Consider the following 18,716-nt stretch of genomic DNA (forward strand, 5'->3'; position numbering starts at 1 on the left):
TTAACCAAGATGCCTGAAGTCTCTGAAAGCTCTGCACAGCAAACAGCAGCGTGCTCTCTGTTGGCCCGGCTGGCTGCTTACACAGCTAGAAATGAACACACCTGGGACTACTTAAGTGGGAATACACTGGCCTGAATTAGCAGCTCTGCTCAGGAACAGCTGCAGCCATGAGATATTTCAGAAATCAGATGCATCAACCAGGAACACTGCAGTCTGGAGAAATATTCTGGATGTGAGGCAAAAAGGAGCAGTTGCACTATTAAACTACATGTTTAAATCGTTCACATGTATTATTCTTGGTGGCAGATGGTTCGGGGCAAACGTGAAGGATTCCACCAAGAGCAGTGCTTTGAACTTTTTTCTTTTTTAAATTTATTTAAAAAAAAGTTTGATTAAACCATGAGACATCTGTGAGAAAGGTTGTTTTCACCACCCAGCAGTAGGATTTTAGGCTAAAAACATGACTTTACAGTAGCTTTGCAACACTTTCTGTTTCGCTGTACGTAGTTTTTGATTCCTGGTGAGTTTTTTCTCACATCAGTCAAGAAAATCCTGGATTTTGCTGAGAGATGCAAACTTTATGTGAGTTTTGTACAAAATGATTGAAACTACTAGCAGATATTCAGTTAAATTACATCCAAAAATACTTTATCCTAAAAAGAAACATTAAAGCTTCTTCAGAGTTGTTGTAGAGGCTGATGCCTGTGGGAAGGAAGGATCTCCTGTAGCAGTCTGTATTGCAGTTAATTTGAAGAAACCTCTGACAGAAGACACTCTGTCTTTCTGTGACAGATATAATTCTAAAGTAATCTTTGAATATTTCTAATTTGCGAGCAGAAGATGAGGGTATTTCAGCTGACCAAAGATGAATCTTCATAAAACTATGCAACATGCAAAAGACAAGAAGGGTTTGATTTCAATGCCAATAAAGAATTGAATAAATCAATGGAGTCATTGATTTATTATTTGGATGAGCCTCCTTACTGGTTTCCTGTCAAAAACTCATTTCCAGTTACTTCCAGTTACTAAAGTTTCTTCCAGGATGCAAGTAACTGTATATCTTTAATCTGCCATGGAATTAATAATTAATAATTAATTTCACTGTAGCTATCCCCTGCTGAATAACTCTGAACAACTTCCCTACTCTAGCTGAACAAACCATCCACTCAGCATGATGCTGCCACCACCATGTTTAAGAAAAGGTGATGTGTTTCAAATAATGTTTAGCACAATTACCTTTAACTGTGTAAAATAAAATGACTGTGATTGACTGTATTTCTGCTACATAAATTACACCAGTTTGATTTGTTTAGAGGGGGGATATAAAAATGTTTTTGCTGATCTACCATCAAGTTATTGTAAACTATAAAGTAATTATTTACTTTTAATTTGAATAACTATTCTCTCATGCTAGTACTGTAATGTTTTCTTCATGTTGTGTAGAAAATAGGTTTGGTATCCCATAATTGGTTCAATCTTTTGATTTTCCTGCTGTGATCATCCTGTTCATCTATTTTCTTGTGTTCGGGGTTTTCATGTTTCTCAACTAACTGCAGTGGATGCTGTTAATTAAACTCACCTGGTTTCCATGTCACTAATCACCTTTCACTTAAAGCTCCAGGTGATGCTAGGGAGCTGTAAGTTTAGCAGATCACTAGTTCCCAAATCAGGGGTCAGGACCCCATTATCAGGTCATGAATTCGTACTCTTGAGGTCCTCTTCAGTATGCATCAAGGTTATTAAATTTCTGAAGTTGAACACAGTTCCCCCCCTGGGGATCTGGATCTGTTATCCAGATCCACTTTAGTTTGTAGTCTAGTGGTGGCAATAATGCACCTAAATTAGTCTACCAGCTGCCAGTAAAATCAAAAGGAGAAGGTCCCTTCAGAAATTAATCTAAATGCTCTAAATATTAAAAACAATGATGATAAACCATATGGATTTTGGAAATCATATTATTCCATGGAACACAAATGGCTCCCCAGCCACACTTTGGACACTCTTGCTTTAAGGTATAGTTTGGATTTTTAAGGTGAGGGTCTGATAAGGGATTAGTGACAGTTTCCTGTCCTGTTAAAGAATTATGTGGTTATGTACAGAGTTTGTAAGTAAACAAATCCTGAATGATAAAGGGCTAACAGCGAGTCGGATGGACTGTCACCTCGCTTTGAATGGTTTTAGAAATGTAAAACACCTTAAATTGAAAATGTTTGTTTGTATCTCGTTTCCATAGGATACATTGCTGCATTAGTGTTAAATGTTAAGTATTGCCTAAAAAACTTTGACGAGAGTGGATCAGGTGAACTGTTATAATTGTTACACTAAAGTTAGCTTGGTAGTGTCCATCAAGCTAAAATTAGTTTGGTGGACAAGATAGCTGTAGCTTGGTAGTGTACACCAAGTTAAAGCTAACTTAGAGGAAAAGCTAACTTTAGATAACTTTAATTTGGTAGACAAGTTAACTTTAGTGTAATATCATACACTGCAAGAAACCTGAATGGTATTTTATAGAACTGTAGATATTAATATGTGCTAGTATAGCATTCCATCCTGCAGATGTGAACATTTTATGCTTCAGTAGCGAAAATGAGCTGTTAGTCTTTGTTAGGGATAAAAAAATTAGTGTTTTAAGAAGGTTTCTGTGGATTCTTGTAGTAGGTGCCAATAGTACTTGAACTGAGGCACAGAAGGTCAAAGCAGAGTAACAGAATCAGTGTGAGACAGCATTTTATACACGGTGCAGGTTACACTCAGTTCAAGATTCTTGCTGCATCACTATACAAGTGCACACTCCATATGTCAGGAATTATTTTAACTGATAACATGCATCAATAACTATCCGACAGGTTAGCTCACCAATTGTTCCAACCAATCAATGTGATTTTGTTTTCACATAGCTGCATGGTATAAAACATGTTTTCATTTTAACAACAGGGCTCTCTCTTTGCTTGGGATGCTGTGAATTAGGTGGAATGGGGAGAAAGTTCTTGTGTGACCAAAAAAACAGTCCTGGATCAGAAAAACAGTGTTTAAATATATTAATTAGAAACTATTTTGTGGTCCTCTTTCTTGCAATAACGCTTTCTTTTTTCTTTTTTTTTTTGCACCTTCTGCTCTGATGATTTCTTGACTTCTCTGTTTTCTTTTTGTAAGTCATCCATCCATTGTCTAAACTAGCTTATTTTTGCAGAGTCCCTGGGAGGCTGGTGCCTATCTTCATCGGTCATTACATCAGAGACAGGATACACTCTGGACGGGCTCTCGGTAAGGCAACCACTATTGATGACATCAGAAACTCTCACGTCTGTGCTGCTGCATGTTTAACAATGAGAGACCATGTTAGCCTCGGACAGCTACGCTGATAGGCTAACTCCCTTTAGCACAACTTGAACACAACAATAGTCTTGTCCCTCGTCCAATCGGATCAAAGCAAAAATTAAACCCTGGCAGGCCAAGAGAATCAGATTTGTCATCCATCGCTGTTTGTGGATATCGATTGTGTGTCATGTTTACGGACGAACTAGAAACATGAACATTAAGGTTCCTGTCAGAAACATTGTATGTTCAAAAAAATTAATAAATAAAGCAATTAAGTGCATTAAAGCTTTTAACACATTGACGTGAATGCAAGTTAATAATCAAAATTAACGCGTTAAAGTCCCAGCCCTATTTTGAATACAATACAAAAAAAGTAAAATCCCATTTGCTGTGCTTTTCTTTTTAAATGATGTACTTTTCTTTTCTGTGTAGCAGAAAAAATACAATATCTCTGTGATTTGTGTCCCTCACACATTTTCACACCATCAGTCCCACACCTGGAAATATTTCCTGCCATCATTAGACTGTAGCGTTATATTAAGAGATATTATTTACTCGTGGTTTACCAGCATCCCCAGCTGACAGGCAGTCGAGCGTGCATGTTTGTGTTTGGTTTCAAGCAGCCACTGAGCCGAGCTGGAGCTGCTCGAGCCGATAACGATGATCTCAGCTCCGGTTGCATTTCAACTGAAAAGTGTGGAGTCTAACTTTCTTCCTCTGCTGTCGCTGCTAAAACCATAATGGCAGAACATAAAGCTAAAATGTGACTGTGTGTGAAGAGGTGTTATCATTCAGTGTCACGGCTGCGTGCCTCCTTACCAGCTTAACACCTGAAACTGTGGCTCAGATGTGTGAAACGCTCTGAAACTAAAGGTGGGTGTGATTACCAGTCAAATTAAACCTGAGATGTCAGTTACATGTGTCACTGCTTCCACCCCTACACTTGGCAGGTTTGTAGGGGAGTGACAAGCAGGCTGTTGATTATATTGCAGTGTGAAGGTGAATCACTGACACACAGCTACTGTTTATGATGCCATATTCTTTGTTTGATTTTTTTCTTTTTTATTGAAAAACAAACTTTTTTTTGTTCTCTGATGTTAAAACTGCCACCGCTCTGGATCGTGTCATCATTAAATAGTCTAGAACGTCGTTATTCCGCGATCTGATCAGCTTCTCTCTGTTTTGTTTTCAACAACGTGCCTTCTGATGCAAGCAGCTATTTTTGCCTAAATGGAAATGCATTTCTGTTTGAGTCGCTTGATCACTGTAAAAACACAGCACGCGTTTTGACTTAGCAATCAGGAAATGTCAAATTACGTATTAGGCTACCTTGCAAAAGTATTCACACCCCCTTGAACTGGGTCAAATCTTCCAAGTTGCAACCACAAACTTTTGTGTAAACTCATTGGCATTTTATGTAGCAGACATTAGTAGTGCTTCACTGTGAAGTAGAAATGAAATGGTTAAAAATCTGAAAAGTGTGGTGTGAATTTCTATTTAGCTCCCTTTATTCTGATAGGCCTTAAAGACGAGAGTTAAGGGGTATTATGTAAAATGCACTTTTTTTTTTTGCTTTATAAGAAGTTACAATGTTATTCCCTCATTAACATATCTGGAGTGTTGTCTTGATTAATTCATGCATGTTTGAGGATTCCTTGAATCTCTTGTGGCAACCATTCAGAGGTTCCATAATGACTGCTCCTCCAGACTAGCGGCAGCAGCAATTAGCAGACACCTGGTGGAGCTCTGTGTCTGCTGAGCTCCTACGGTTGTTAACGGAATCAATGGATACGGGAAGGGTAGGAGCTTCTTAAAGGCATCAGATATGGTCATGATGCAAAGTCAAATTCCTTCTCTTTTTCAAACAGCATTTTCATGACATGTGAAGGTAGCATAGTTACTTCGTTGTGTGATATAATGGCAGAATGTTCACAGTTTAGACCTGAGTTACTTTGAGTCACCACTCGACTGCAAAACTAGTTGAGTAGAACCTCAAATGATTAACAGCTGTAATTGCAGCAAAAAATCTGTAAGCACAGATGCATACCACACTTCTCATATTTTTGTTTTAGAAAAAACCCCCCAAAAAAACAATTTTAGTACCTTTCCCCCTTTTCCTTCCGGGTCGGATTTGAACAAATCAAATTGTATCAGCAAATCACATACAATGATGCTGGTGGTTGGAACAAGGCTCTAAATCTGACAAAATCATTTGTGAGTGAAATATCTCTCATCTTACTGGCATTTCCTTTGTGTTTCTGCTGCTTACACTCCAGGAAATATTCATGGCTTCAGCCGTAGCAAACAGCATAAAGACGCGTTTCCATTCCCCTAATTTGCAATGGCGGCTCTGTTGTGATGGATTCCCAGAAACATAATTGAATACATCGCCGAGGTTACGGCTGATTGACACATGATGACGCCTTGATTATATGGGAAGCTTCAGACGAGCTGCTTCTCAAACTGAATTCAGATTGTCAACATGCAAACACGGGTGTTTTGTTTTGTTTTTTTTCTTTGTTTGTTTTCCAACTTTGGGATGTTTTTCATGTTCTCAATTTGAAATTTACATATATATTGAATGGCATTCCCCCTTCAAGGTGCACAGAAGTGAATTGTTTCCAGGGAGGAATTTCCCTTTTAGACTTTTAGGTGCTTGAATCTTGTTTGGTGGAGGGAGGGGGGTGTGAGCTTGACGCGGCCCATCAAAAGGCCGAGTGAAGCGCCAAGTCATGAGCTGTCTGTTGTGCTGTCCACCGGCCGTCTGCTGGCTCCCTTTCTTTCACTCGGGATGTGGCTCATTTTCTCCACTAAGGGGCAGAATATGATCACTGATTCTCCCACGCTGAAAGGCAACATCTGGTAGCATGGCCCGAGTGAACGCTGAATGATTTATGTGTAAACTCGGGAAATTCAAACAAGATCTCCTAATGAAAAAGAAAAAAAACATTGATGTCACTGTGTGCAAAAATGTGGATGGAACCTAAATGAGCTTCCAGTTGTATCTAATGAATCTGTGTTTTTAGCTTTTTGTCTAAAAAGGATGTGGTTTCAACCAAAGCACACAGGCGTAAAAGACTATTAGTGGTTTTTGTGCACAACAGTCTGGATTTTCTGTTCTAGTACTTCTGGGTGGTGGTGGTGGTGGTGGTGGGGGCTCCTATTGTTACTGAAGTGCGCAGCACCTAACCCGTTCTGTGATACCTTTCTCAGGTTGAGCTCAGCACTTTCCTCATTAATTTGCCTCTTTTATTCTGCGAGCCGGATGTGATATTTGAGAGACTTGAGCGCGCGGGGCACAGGTTAGGCCCAATTATGCTGACGCCGAGCTTTTACCGGCGCGCTCGACGACGTCTGGAGTATGGGATTAAACGTGGAGAAACTTACATAGATATTAACCTTCATTTCGGTCTCTCGCTCGAGCTGCTGAAGGTAAATCCTCCTCCAGTCGGTGCTGTTTTTCCGTCCGATCGATGACCTTCGATGGGAAAACGAGGCGCCGTTTCTGCTGCTTGTGCTTTTAAAGCATTTCTTTGCCCTTTTAGGAGCTCTAACACTTTGTTAAACTACATCCCAGCACAGATTTGTTTTAAATCTCTTGTTTTCTTTTTACCAGTAATAACGTAGTTATGCATGAATACAGAATTTTGTCACGCTTTATGGATAGCCAGGGCCGGTTTTACAAGGACGCAGATCCCTGGGCTGGAGCTAGATTTGGTGCCCTATCTACTACAAAAAAAATGTTTACTTATGCAAATTACAATATATTAATAGGCAGCCTTATATATGAATCGATGCATGGTAAGTTTAATATGGCCCCTGAGTTGTAGCTTAATGTTCTAAAAAAAAAAAAAATCACTATAAAGTCATAATTTGCAAGTACTCGAGTATAATTTATTATATATAAATCCCAAAATATTAGTACAATTTATAACATTAGATGTATTATATGTAAAGTACAATGCAAAACACATTAAAAAAATGAAAATATACATTGTCTTTGGGGCCCAGGGGCCTAGGATCTATAGAATAACTATCTGTTAGGTAGTTGATGGCATCAGTTGATAGCATCAACTAATTTAAGAACAACTGCTGAAGTAGCTGAGAGAAATCAAAGAAAAATGTGTTATTTATTTTAGGGATGCACTTTTTTCACTTTTGATACTTATACAGACATCTGAGGTTTAGGATCGGATGACACCGCTCCAATATAGGTATCGGATCGATATCAGTGCTGAATTTACTTAAAAGGTTTTTTTTTAATTCTGAATTACAAATGTATCTAACTCTGCTCCATCGGTCACATTGTTGCGATACCCGATCTAGGTTTTTTTTCAATATCAGGACTGATACCGATATTAATATCAGAACAGTGCATCTCTAATTTATTTCCTGCTAAAATTTAGGAAGCATAATTCTTACCTTCCGACATCTTTTTTTCATGTTTTTGCTGCAGGTTGGCAAGATTACCCGATAGTTAAAAAAAAGGAAAAAAAAAAACGTTACTCTGCTAATGATATAGAAAAAAGGAAAGCTAAAATATCACAGCTGTTAAGCACCACTTAAATGATTAAATCTATCACTGTCATCATTTTCTAATTATTACTATGCACGGTTATTTAACACAATTAGTGTTTAAGTGATACTATACGACTTTCATCCTCTCAGCTTGACTGATGTGGCCACTTCTGGCTCATTTTGCCTCCGTTTCCGCGGCGACGCTGCAGGAAGAGCAAGCCTTTCAGAACAATGGCGTTTCCCTCCCTCGTCCCTCGGAGAAAGGGACGCATTTTGAGCCCCTTTGATTCACCCTGATTTGTTTTGATGTGGGGAGTGAGTGCTTTTTAAAATCTCCTTAACTCCCCAGGCTCGGCCTGACCAAGCCCAGCCTCCCACGGGGCTAATGACCGCAGCCCAGCCTGCGCTGAATAATACAGACGCTGGTGAGGGTGCGAGTCGGGGGGTTAGACGCAGTCCCTCCTCCTACAGTACACCTCCATTGATAAGATTGCATTAATTGGTATGAATAGAGAGGGCTTTCTCGCTCTCCTTGTATACATTTACCATTATACTCATTAGCTTCCTGTTGCCTCCCAGCGAGTTTCTTCTTCACATCCCCCGGGGTCTCCTGGGAGGCAATTTGCATCTCTCCATGGTGTCTCTCTGGGGTTATTGAGGAAATATTAGCGCCTTTTCTTCCCCGGCCGACCCTTTGATTCGTGCAGAGCAGGGGCTGATAGAGTGCCACTCACATGTTAATGGCAGGCGCCGATACAGGCCCCCTGGTGCAAGACCACTCATTGATCCAGGTTAGAAAAGGTGCAATTGACAAGCAGCACCGGCTAATCATCTCACATGCGTGTGCGAGCGTACACGTGCTTGCACGAGTGCAGGCCTTGCAAAGTGACAGGGGATTCCCTCTGCTGTCAAGGCTGCCGTGCTCCAGCTGTCCACTTCTCCTGATAGAGTTGGATAAACAGCCTTTTGTTGCCCTTTGGAATTCCTCTGCGCTTTTTGACAGCTGCAGTTTTTTATTTTTTTGTCGTCTCGTCTTCAGAGGCTTTCTTCTCCTTTGTTTGCCACTCGTGTCGTCTTTGACCTCTCTGTGATCACAGGCGTGCTGTTTTTCTTTTCTTTTTTTTTAGCCACTCCCAGGACTCTGCAGCCAACATCTGATTCCAGTTTTTATTCAGATTTCTGACACCTTGTCTGGTTGTGCACTGATAAAACAAACTGCTAAAATGTAGCCCAAAAATGTAAACTTTTCTATGCTAAATGTCTTTAGCATAGACATTTCATAAGAGTAACAGTTAAGACAAATTAGTTGCATTTGTATACTATATGTTTGGACTACATTTGTATAATAGAAGTATACTTCTATATTATACACTTAAGCAAAAATAGTTTAATTTAGCTATTTTTGATGCCATTAAGCACATAAAAAATGACTGACATTAATAAATTTTGCAGCTCTATTCTAACATAGTGGCAAAGAAAATAAGCTGCTGCTGCAGGCTCCTCTTCCAGCAGGGGGCCCAAAAGAGTATTGACTTCTTACACCGAACTTAATGTAGCGAGAGCCCAGAATAAGAATGAGCCTATGTTTGTCAACATCATATATTATTTAGAATACTATTTTCTTTCAAATCTATAACTATTTTGGATTTAAAAGAACTGACAAATTTAACAGCCATAACCATAAAAAGAAAAATGTTTGTTAAATGGGAGGGATTGAAAGACATAAAACGTAAGAGCAGGAGACGCGAACATAGAGTAACGTAATAAGACTGGGAGACTAACATAAGAGCAGGGGGAGAGAATTTTATACCATATTTATGGGAAAATAATGATACGGGGGTACAGCGGGAACGGGGGATAAAAACGGTAGTTTTCCGGCCAAAACCTCTTTCTGGACTCTCCTGAATCTGAATTGAAAAGCCGTACATCGGACATGAATGCCAAACCAAATGAATAAGTCTTACTTTAATCAGTACTTTGATCTGGTTAATGTGAGAGTCAAATTAAAAGTGTTGTTTATGGCTATATCTGTTGGTGGTTAACTCAAAATCCATCAAGCTGAACTAATGCTACTGGTGGTGCTGTGGAGGCTCATTGGTCAAATTCTGCTTTAGGGGCCCCATACGGTGTTTGCCAGCTCTGCATGTAAACCTGCCGCTAATCTGCTCTAAATGCCTTTAACAATAGAAGAAGTGAATGGTGATATGGTGGCAACATTAAGTGGTTGAAATAAGCAAACCGTTTCAAGAAAAGACAGGGAATAATCCAAACATTACACTTTTTTTTTATTTTTATGAGACATGGAAAATAACTGACCACGACATGTTGAGATCTAATCAGCACAGTTTTAAATGTCAGCAATAGATTCTGATCCTTTTGTCTCTTCCCACTTCCATATAAGGTTTCATGCACTGAAACTACTTATTGATGTATTTTACTGTATTTTACTATTGATGTATTTGGCTCTGAGACCAAGATCATAAAATTCAGAGACACTGGTGGGAAAAAGATGATAGTAAAAAAATAAGTTTCAAGAAAAGTGTGGCTTTATCAGAATCACATTATTCACCATTTCATGTTTTCCTAAAAGCATGTGACCTAAAGTACTTTTCTATTTACAGAGATATGAATGAAAATGAGTTTATTTCTCTTTGTTGAAAGTGACTTGTAAAGATTTTGCACGTCTTGTACAAACCTTTTTAAAAAAAGCAGAATTATGTAAAATCGACTCTTTTGAGCTTTGCGTCATATTATAATGTTATTCCATCATCAAAAAAACTCCTGGAATGTTGCTGTGATTCTTTTATACATAATTGACAAATCCTTTAATCTCCCATGTCGACTATTCAGCTGTGCAAAATCTCTGGGTGGATCTAGCAGTTTCCAAACTTTCAAGCTTCTGCATTGCACAGCAGCCCCATTCAACTCCTTCAGACTAGCCAGGAGCAATTAGCAAAACATTTGGTGGAGCTGCACATGTGCTGGACTTATTATACAATCTACTCAGAGCAACGCTGGTAAAAATGTAAAAGAGAAACCATGTTGTGATGACTTCCTGAAAAGAAAGGAACTCAGCCTTCAGATCCCAATTTCAAGGCGTTAAATATCGATTTCAATTTTTTTTAAGGTCATATTTGATACATAGCATCTTTATAACAATTGAAGGTAACATAGTTACATGACTGAGCTATAAAATGGTACTATGTGCCTGGAAAATACACAGTACTACCCCTTTAACAAGTCTCTAAAGCTGGTTGATGGAAATTTTAAGTGGTTAATGTAGACTGAAACCAAAATATTTATCAAAACCAAGCAGCTACCATCATTCGCATCCAACCATATTTGAATGGTGCATTTGAGAAGTAATTTGCCAAATCAAAATCAAAATCATTTACATCAGTATTATTTGGTCCCATCAGAAAGTCTTTTTTTTTTTTTCTTTCCAGTGTTGAACTCAATCACTTGGTTATCATTCCAGAGAACAGAGGCCCACCCCCTCCTCTCCTCCTCTCTCCTGCCACGGTGCGCTCACATTAGGTTTTAAAGATAGGTAATGAGAGATTTCATCCCAACAGCTGCTATGCTTGACATGCCTCGAAATTTCAGCTCACTGATGTCTGCTCGGTAATGTGGAGCCTGTCCTCAATTTGGAGAGCAGTTTGACATCGACTCCCTTTCATCTGGATGGTCACATGTCTGCGGCAAAGCAGCAAAGTTTGATATATATTTAATTTTTCCTCCGCGCATCACTTGCAGCGGGAAAGCATCAGAGCAGCCACTCCTGTCTCGCTTTAGTGTTTATCTACTTCCAGTTAGATGGTAATAATAACATTTATTAAAAGTCGACATTCTAACCGCCACTAAAACAAGAATAGCAGCTACTGCGTCTCCGCGTCCTCTTTGCATACTTATAACATATTACAGGTTTGCATATATCAATTGTCCGCCTCATGCATATGGTTATGAGGCGGGGAAAACGCGGGAAATGGAAATGTGCCATTTGGACGATCCGGCGCGACGTGCCAAAAAGCAGGCAAGTGGGCAGCGCTCGCGGTGACGTTCCGGGTTTGTTTTCCTCTCGGCGTCGGGAGATGAGAAGTCGTGTATCTAAACAGAGCAGAGACGATGTTTACGAGCGCCATCTGCTCGGCAGCTCTCCTGTGCCCACTGCCCTCCTCAAACGTGAGAGCAGCCTCATTAAAACGGTCACATGCCTGAGAAATTTCTAACTGCTGTGTTTTCTCTTTCTTTCTTCTTTCCTTCTCCCTCCCCGGTTGCCTTCTTCCTCCTTTTTCTTCTTAAACAAAAAAAAAAAAAAAAAAAAAAGGAGTGGAGTTTAAAACTAACAAAGCCCTGGGAAATCCCCATCAGACGTCCCTCCCTTAATCCGTTTAATTTTGAAAGGTATTGTTTAAAGCTTTAAAGTTTATATCGTTTAATCCCCCTCCAACACTACGGGCAGCAAATGAGGCCATGTCAGCAGCTTGAACAGATATAATCTACTCCACACAACAGAAAATCCTCCTTCAAGACGAGGTTGCATGGTTTTCCTGTGAACTCTCTGTTTGATGTTTCTACCTGCTATTGAACATGACTTCTGTCTTAACCCAACTGTCACTCGCTCCCTGTCCCCTTTTATCACTCCCAATGTTCTCGCCTCACCTTTTTTCATCAGTAAATCTACCATCACAGCCGCTTCACTTCTTCCCTTTTTTTTTTTTTTTCGGAAGCGGGGGCAGAGGGGAAACCGGTTACGGACAGTTTTTCAGGAGGGTTTCTTCTTCTTCTCCTTCTCCTCCTTCTCCTCCTTCTCCTCCTTCTCCTTCTTCTCCTCCTTCTCCTCCTTCTCCTTCTTCTCCTCCTTCTCCTCCTTCTCCTTCTTCTCCTCCTTCTTCTTCTCCTCCTCCTTTTTCTCCTTCTTCTCCTTCTCCTTCTTCACTTGTGTTGAACTTAGGGCAAAGAAGAGATTGTGTTTGGTTTAATGAAGTTGTGATGTTTACAGTACTACAGTAGTTGGACACAGATTTGATTGTGCAGATCTAATTACAGCCCATTCTGTGGTCCAGATTCAGTCTAAGTTTACCTCCACTCTTATGAATTAATAGACGTCGAGGAACCTTTTGTCATCATCCTCAGCTTCATCACACTTTGACAGCTTACTGACTGTATTACCCTGCCCACAGGCTCTGCTACTTGGTTGGTTAATTACTATCCTATAGCACTGAGAAACAAGCTGATGATGAGCCACCATCATTAGCCTGTGCTCTGCTAGCTCAGAACAGGACGCACTCATTGTATTTACATTTGGTCCTCCTGCCCCAGACACATCTGGCCAATGACATAAAGGTTCTCATGTGGTTTATAGTGAACAGAAGTTTGGTTTGTTTAGAGTTTTTTTTTTTTATGGTGTGAAAAGAAGCTGAACCACTTCGAATTTATTCGAACTGAATTAAACAAGCATGAGATTTGAAAACAGTGTTGGTGTAATAAAGAAACAGACAGAAAAAAAATAGCATAGGTTTTCACAGCACTGTGTATTTACTGGAAATGCATTGAAAAGAGAAGAGGAGTATGAATTTGTTGGAAAGCTTTGACAGAAACTTCTTCTAAAAAAATAAAATAGCAGCTTGACTTGGTCTTGCAAAGTTGAATCTGATTCAAGATTTTTGGAATTCTTTTACAAGATGAGGCCAGGCCTGTCACCATAACAAACTTTGCAGAGCGATTATTTGACTCAAAAATGATTTCGATAAACGATATTGTTTGAAGACCATTTTAAGCTAATGTAATGGTAATGACATAATAATGCAAGCACACCTGCCAAAAATAAATACACTTTGTTTTCAAAAGAACATTTAACACTTGAACTGGTAAACCAAATAAAACAACCAAAAATAAAATGGACTCAGTTTCTGTTAACATCAGTCATGATAATGTTGCTTTCTATTTGTTGTCTGAACTCTGAAATTCCAACTTCGCAGTCAGAAAACTCAACTGGAACATCCTGCAAAGTCAGACTCTCTATTCGGAAAGCGAGAGAAACTCCAACTACTGCAAGTTACAATTTGTATGGCCGACTTCTCATTACAATATGGCAGCTGCTTGCATTAATAAGCTGCGGTGAAAACAATTTAAGTCTTTTAAAGACCTTATATTTTAAGAATTTATTTTTCAGTTTTTAAGCTTGTCTTGTGTTTTTTTCCCCCCCATCAAATGGCATAATCCCAGTCCCATGGCTATTTCATTCATTTCTTTGCCAAAATTGTGGCAGGCCCAGGAAAAGCAGATAAAAACCAGAAACACAATACAAATGTAGCAGTAAAATGTGCAGTCTACCTGTTAAGCCAGAGCCACATGGAACACAAGCGTCTTCCACAATCATCCTGCACATTCAAGTACGGAGGAAAATTTACGGTTTGAACATTCACATACCATTTGTAATTAGAGAAATCACATCCAGATGTGCTTAAATTCATAGATTACACTGTCTTTACTGCCTTTTATGTAGAAGTGTATTACAACCTTCTACGTTATCTTGAATAGAATATCATCAAAGTTTCATCATCTCCAATCAAATGAGAGCATTTTCCCCAAATTGCAAGAATTTTCTGAAAGATGCATGAGAAGTAACTTGGACGAGACTCTTTTTCTTTCAGATGCTCACGGGATTATTCTTGTTGTTGCATCACCATTTTTTCCCCTCTTCCTTCTAAGAACATAATATTCTCGGGATCATGCCACCTCTGCTGCTTGTATTTTCCATTCTCATTTTTGTAACCCGGCATCTATGGCTCCAATATGTGCCTCCACTCAAGCAGTAAATTATATTGTTTAGCTATTAAAGACCTTATGTAATTACATTTGTGCAATTCAAGACGACATGGCTGACTGTGTCGGCGCAAGGCACTGGCATACATAATCACAGGCGAAATCCCATTAGGGAAAGCAGAAACCATTATTATGGAAATGACCTTTGGGTGACGAGGATTCAGAGGGATAAAAGAACGTAATCCTGACAAAGACGTTTGGTGACGCCACGCTCCCTCCATCTCCTCTTGAGCAAATTTAAGACTATTTGGGTGTTTTATGAATGTGTGATTGTGTTTTGCGGCTTTGCGTTCTCAGTCGGTCACTTTGAAGAATGAGACGGTGAACATTGCTAATTTAAACCCAATTGTCTGTTGTTTGATGCCGTGGATGACTGCAGAGCTGCTGTAGCACAATGAAAAAAAAAACTTTTTCTTTTTTTCTTTTTTTACTTTTTTTCCACAGTGGCTCTTCATTGAAAGAACAGCCTCACCTTGGGATTACTGTGCTGTTTGTTTAAGGTGCGCTTTGATACACTTACACTAAAGGGGCCAGCTTCATAAATTCACATTGTGTCAAATAAATCAATATCCTATTAACTGAGGAAGTTGTGCAGTGCAGTACTTAAGGGTTGCTGGCCCCCAACAACCCACCATCTCCCTTCTGCTTGTTTAGGTTTTTTTCCTGTGAAGTTGATGGCAGAGGAACTTCAGGTTTCGCTCTTGATCCACACAGACAACTTCAGTGGTTTAAATGGTTTTACTGATTTGTCCCAGTTGCTTTTAAGACTGGTCTACAAACGTGCTGCCACACAGGGTTTCAACGGGGAACAGGTAGAATGGAAGTAAAGTCAACCATCCAGATTCTTAAGGTCTTCATATAGTTCTCAGTGTTGGTGAAGACCAGGTTGCTCCAGGTGGACACGGGTTGGAATGCCAAACATTTACCATGTTCATTTTGGTTTGGTTCACTTTTGGTACATTTTTGTCTGTGTATTTGTACTTTTACTTAAGTACATATTTTGAGTACTTTCTCCACCACTGAAAATGGCTAATTAATTATGTAAAACTTAGTTTGATTTTCTGTATTGTTTTAGATTTTGTCTCTCTCTGGAGTTGTACCTAAAATGAAAACTACACACCTCTCCATTCTTTGTCAGTAAGGAAATATGAAAAATCAATGGCGTATCAAATTCTTATTTTCCCCGACTGTAGCTCCAATGATTTGCAAGTGTTGGTGTTTTTCCAGCAGATTTACTCTTTCCTGCACAAAGTGCTGAAAGTAATGCTCACCTACACATTAAACACCCACTGTCATCTTTTTTTTTTTTTTTCCCGAGAAATAACTTACATAATATATTTCGGAACTAAATGTACTACTTTTAGAAAAGTCGTAGGAGCTTAAATTTTTGTTTCTATCTCTCTATCCAATAGAAATCATTCATCCACTTTTCACTATAGTCACATTGTGTGACTTGCATTGATGGTTTAGAAAAGACAGGGCCGGTAGGATGTCATCTTCGATCCCCCACAGGTTGCAGCCTTTCAGGAAATGCAGAGAAAATGATGGCAGATTGTTCTGATGGGTTCTGATAGAGCGTTTGATCTTTGGACTCATTGTGTCGTAATAGGAGCAGGTTGTTGACTGTCGAACTATTTTCACCTGCTTTCAAATGAAATTCTCAATTTCACTCTGCTGTGAAACAATTATGAAATAAAAAGACATGCTTATCTTTATTGTTCACAGTAGAGGTCGACAGAAACCTGAAGGATTTTAGGTTGTGTTTTTAACTGTGGTTGTAAGTTGGACTGATCACATCTGTTTTGCATGTATTTTTCTGCATGTACTGCTGGCGAGTCGCCTCCCCACTGGAACAACCAATCACTGCGCTCCTGTTTGTGTCCACTTTAATTTAGTGTTCTCTTGTAAATTGTCTTTATAAGAGAACATGTACAATATGAAATTTGGATTCTTTCGATTTGGAAATTAGAATATAAAAACTACTATCTAACATTAGAAGAACAAGAGATGTTTGTTTACATTGTCTAAGTGAATGCATAAGCTTCCCATAAATTCCGTTTTTCAAACTAACAAAAAAAAAGTGTGTTGGGAAGGATACTGGGCAGGGTTAGTGAAAGCTTGTAGCAGATTGATCTGTGCATACGGCTTAGCTGTATTTAAGCCCATAATCCCTGTAAATATCTTCAGGCAAGGCAAAGTCAGCCTTTTAACTTTGACTAAATGAGGTAAATAGAAGCAAATACATTTCTAAAAATCGCTTCTCTGCTCAAGCCCTCTTCGTTATATATAGACACAGGTTGTGCGAGTTGGCTGCTAATGAGCCTTACAAGTTTTTTTCCACCGACATATTTTGATGGTTTTTGCCACCCTGCTGTTTGGGAGTAACGGTGAAGTTTGCTTTTAAATGTGGAGCGTCTGTTCTCCCTTCAAACCTCCCAACACCACAACAGATGGGGAGAATATGGAGCTCAGGAGGCTTTACCTCTGAGGTGGTAACAGTGAAGCCACTCATTAACACTGAATTTACCACTTCGTTAGCGATGCAGGTTCCCGTAGAGAGCAACCAGCCCAGGATATTAAGTCCTCTGAGCATACGTTTTAAACTAAATCAGCTTTGGACAGCATAGTGTAGCTGGGTGTCAGAGATTATGTACACCTTTCAGTTATTTTCCTACTTAATCACTCAAAAGTATCAGTTTGGTAGGTTTGAACATTGATTGAAGGTTCAATCCCTTGTCCTAAATGAATCTGCATGTTGTCTAAATGTGCGCGCAGGAGAGCACGCTTTCTTTGTGGGGGTTTGTGTTTGTGTTTTTAGACAGATTGTGTTCCTGCCAATTTGTCAGGATGGAAGCAACAACAGTCTCACGCTGGGATCTGGGTTGGCACCATCACGGAGTGATAAGACGCAATATGATCTCATTGGAGGTGTACTTTGTTCCCATGGAAATTGGTCAATTTTAGCAGGCGACTGAGAACTTTTGGTGCAGAATCAGGGAGGTTGTGTCCCAGAGGTGTGCTCACATAATTAAGCATCCTCGCCAGGGTATTCAGGGCTAACAGCAGGGTTTGTTGTGAATAGAGGTGGCGTAAGAGGGTGTTGGAAAATCATAATGCAGCACAAAATAATACCTTTCTCATTTCAATGGGAATGCCCTGAAGAACACATTTTTTTTAAAACAATACCCTATTGCCACACTATAAAAGTGAATTTGCAAGGGTATTAAATATTAGCTATTAAAATTATTTAGATGTAGAACAATTCACAAATGTACTGTTCAAAAAGGGACAGTGGTTATTGTTCGATGTGTGCAGCATCCAGCAGAGAATGATATATCTGTTTATTAGGGGAGAACCGATTTATCAGGCAGCCGATTTATCAGTGCCATCCATCCATTTTCTGTACACCCTTGTCCCTTGGTGGGTTCGGGAGGGTTGCTGGTGCCTATCTCCAGCTAACGTTCCGGGCGAGAGGCAGGGTACACCCTGGACAGGTCGCCAGTCTGTCGCAGGGCAACACAGAGACAGATCGATTTATCAGTGCCGATTTCCTTAATTTTGGGAGATCGGTGATCAGCCGATCTGCTTGTGAAACCGATCTTATTTAAATCTACAAAGGTCTAAAAATCAGCCACTGTCCTCTTCTGCTTTGCCCTGACAGAGGTTTGACTAATAGACTGGCAGTTAACAAATGTCACCCATCTGTTGCCAACTCTGCGATTTTCTTGCTATGTTTAGCATCATTTCAGACAAAAACAAGGTACAGGCCAATATTTGGAATCTGCAGGTCAGGCTTTTTAAACATCGGTAATATCCATTCGACCAGCAAAACTGCAGTCGGTGTACCCCTACTGTTTATGCATGTTGTGTTATGAACTCATACATCAACTTAGTGAGAGCGTAATATTGTACTAAGATTTATGGTTTGAAAAGTTGATGTTCTAAACTGAAAATGTGGATTATGCTACTCCTTCTTTATCGCAATTAGTTACAATAAACAATAATGTTGTTTTGAGACCCTTTTCAAGTAATATAACGGTGATTGCAAAATA

At 39.5% G+C, this 18,716-nt stretch overlaps 1 long non-coding RNA gene across 3 annotated transcripts in view; it reads left to right on the forward strand.

Annotated features, from left to right (window-relative positions):
• The first annotated feature begins 1,667 nt into the window (after positions 1 to 1,667).
• Positions 1,668 to 18,716, forward strand: part of LOC108166208 (uncharacterized) — an 82,237-nt gene continuing 65,188 nt past the window's right edge. For 2 of the 3 annotated variants that reach the window (XR_001776498.1, XR_001776497.1), the window contains exons 1-2: positions 2,122 to 2,185; positions 3,191 to 3,264. This is a non-coding gene — a long non-coding RNA (uncharacterized LOC108166208). Of the gene's footprint in view, positions 2,013 to 2,121; positions 2,186 to 3,190; positions 3,265 to 18,716 lie in introns of those variants that run through there. The other variant, XR_001776499.1, reaches the window with a different exon arrangement.

The sequence above is a fragment of the Poecilia reticulata genome, linkage group LG4, assembly GCF_000633615.1.
Source record: "Poecilia reticulata strain Guanapo linkage group LG4, Guppy_female_1.0+MT, whole genome shotgun sequence".
Classification (NCBI taxonomy): Eukaryota; Metazoa; Chordata; class Actinopteri; order Cyprinodontiformes; family Poeciliidae; genus Poecilia; species Poecilia reticulata.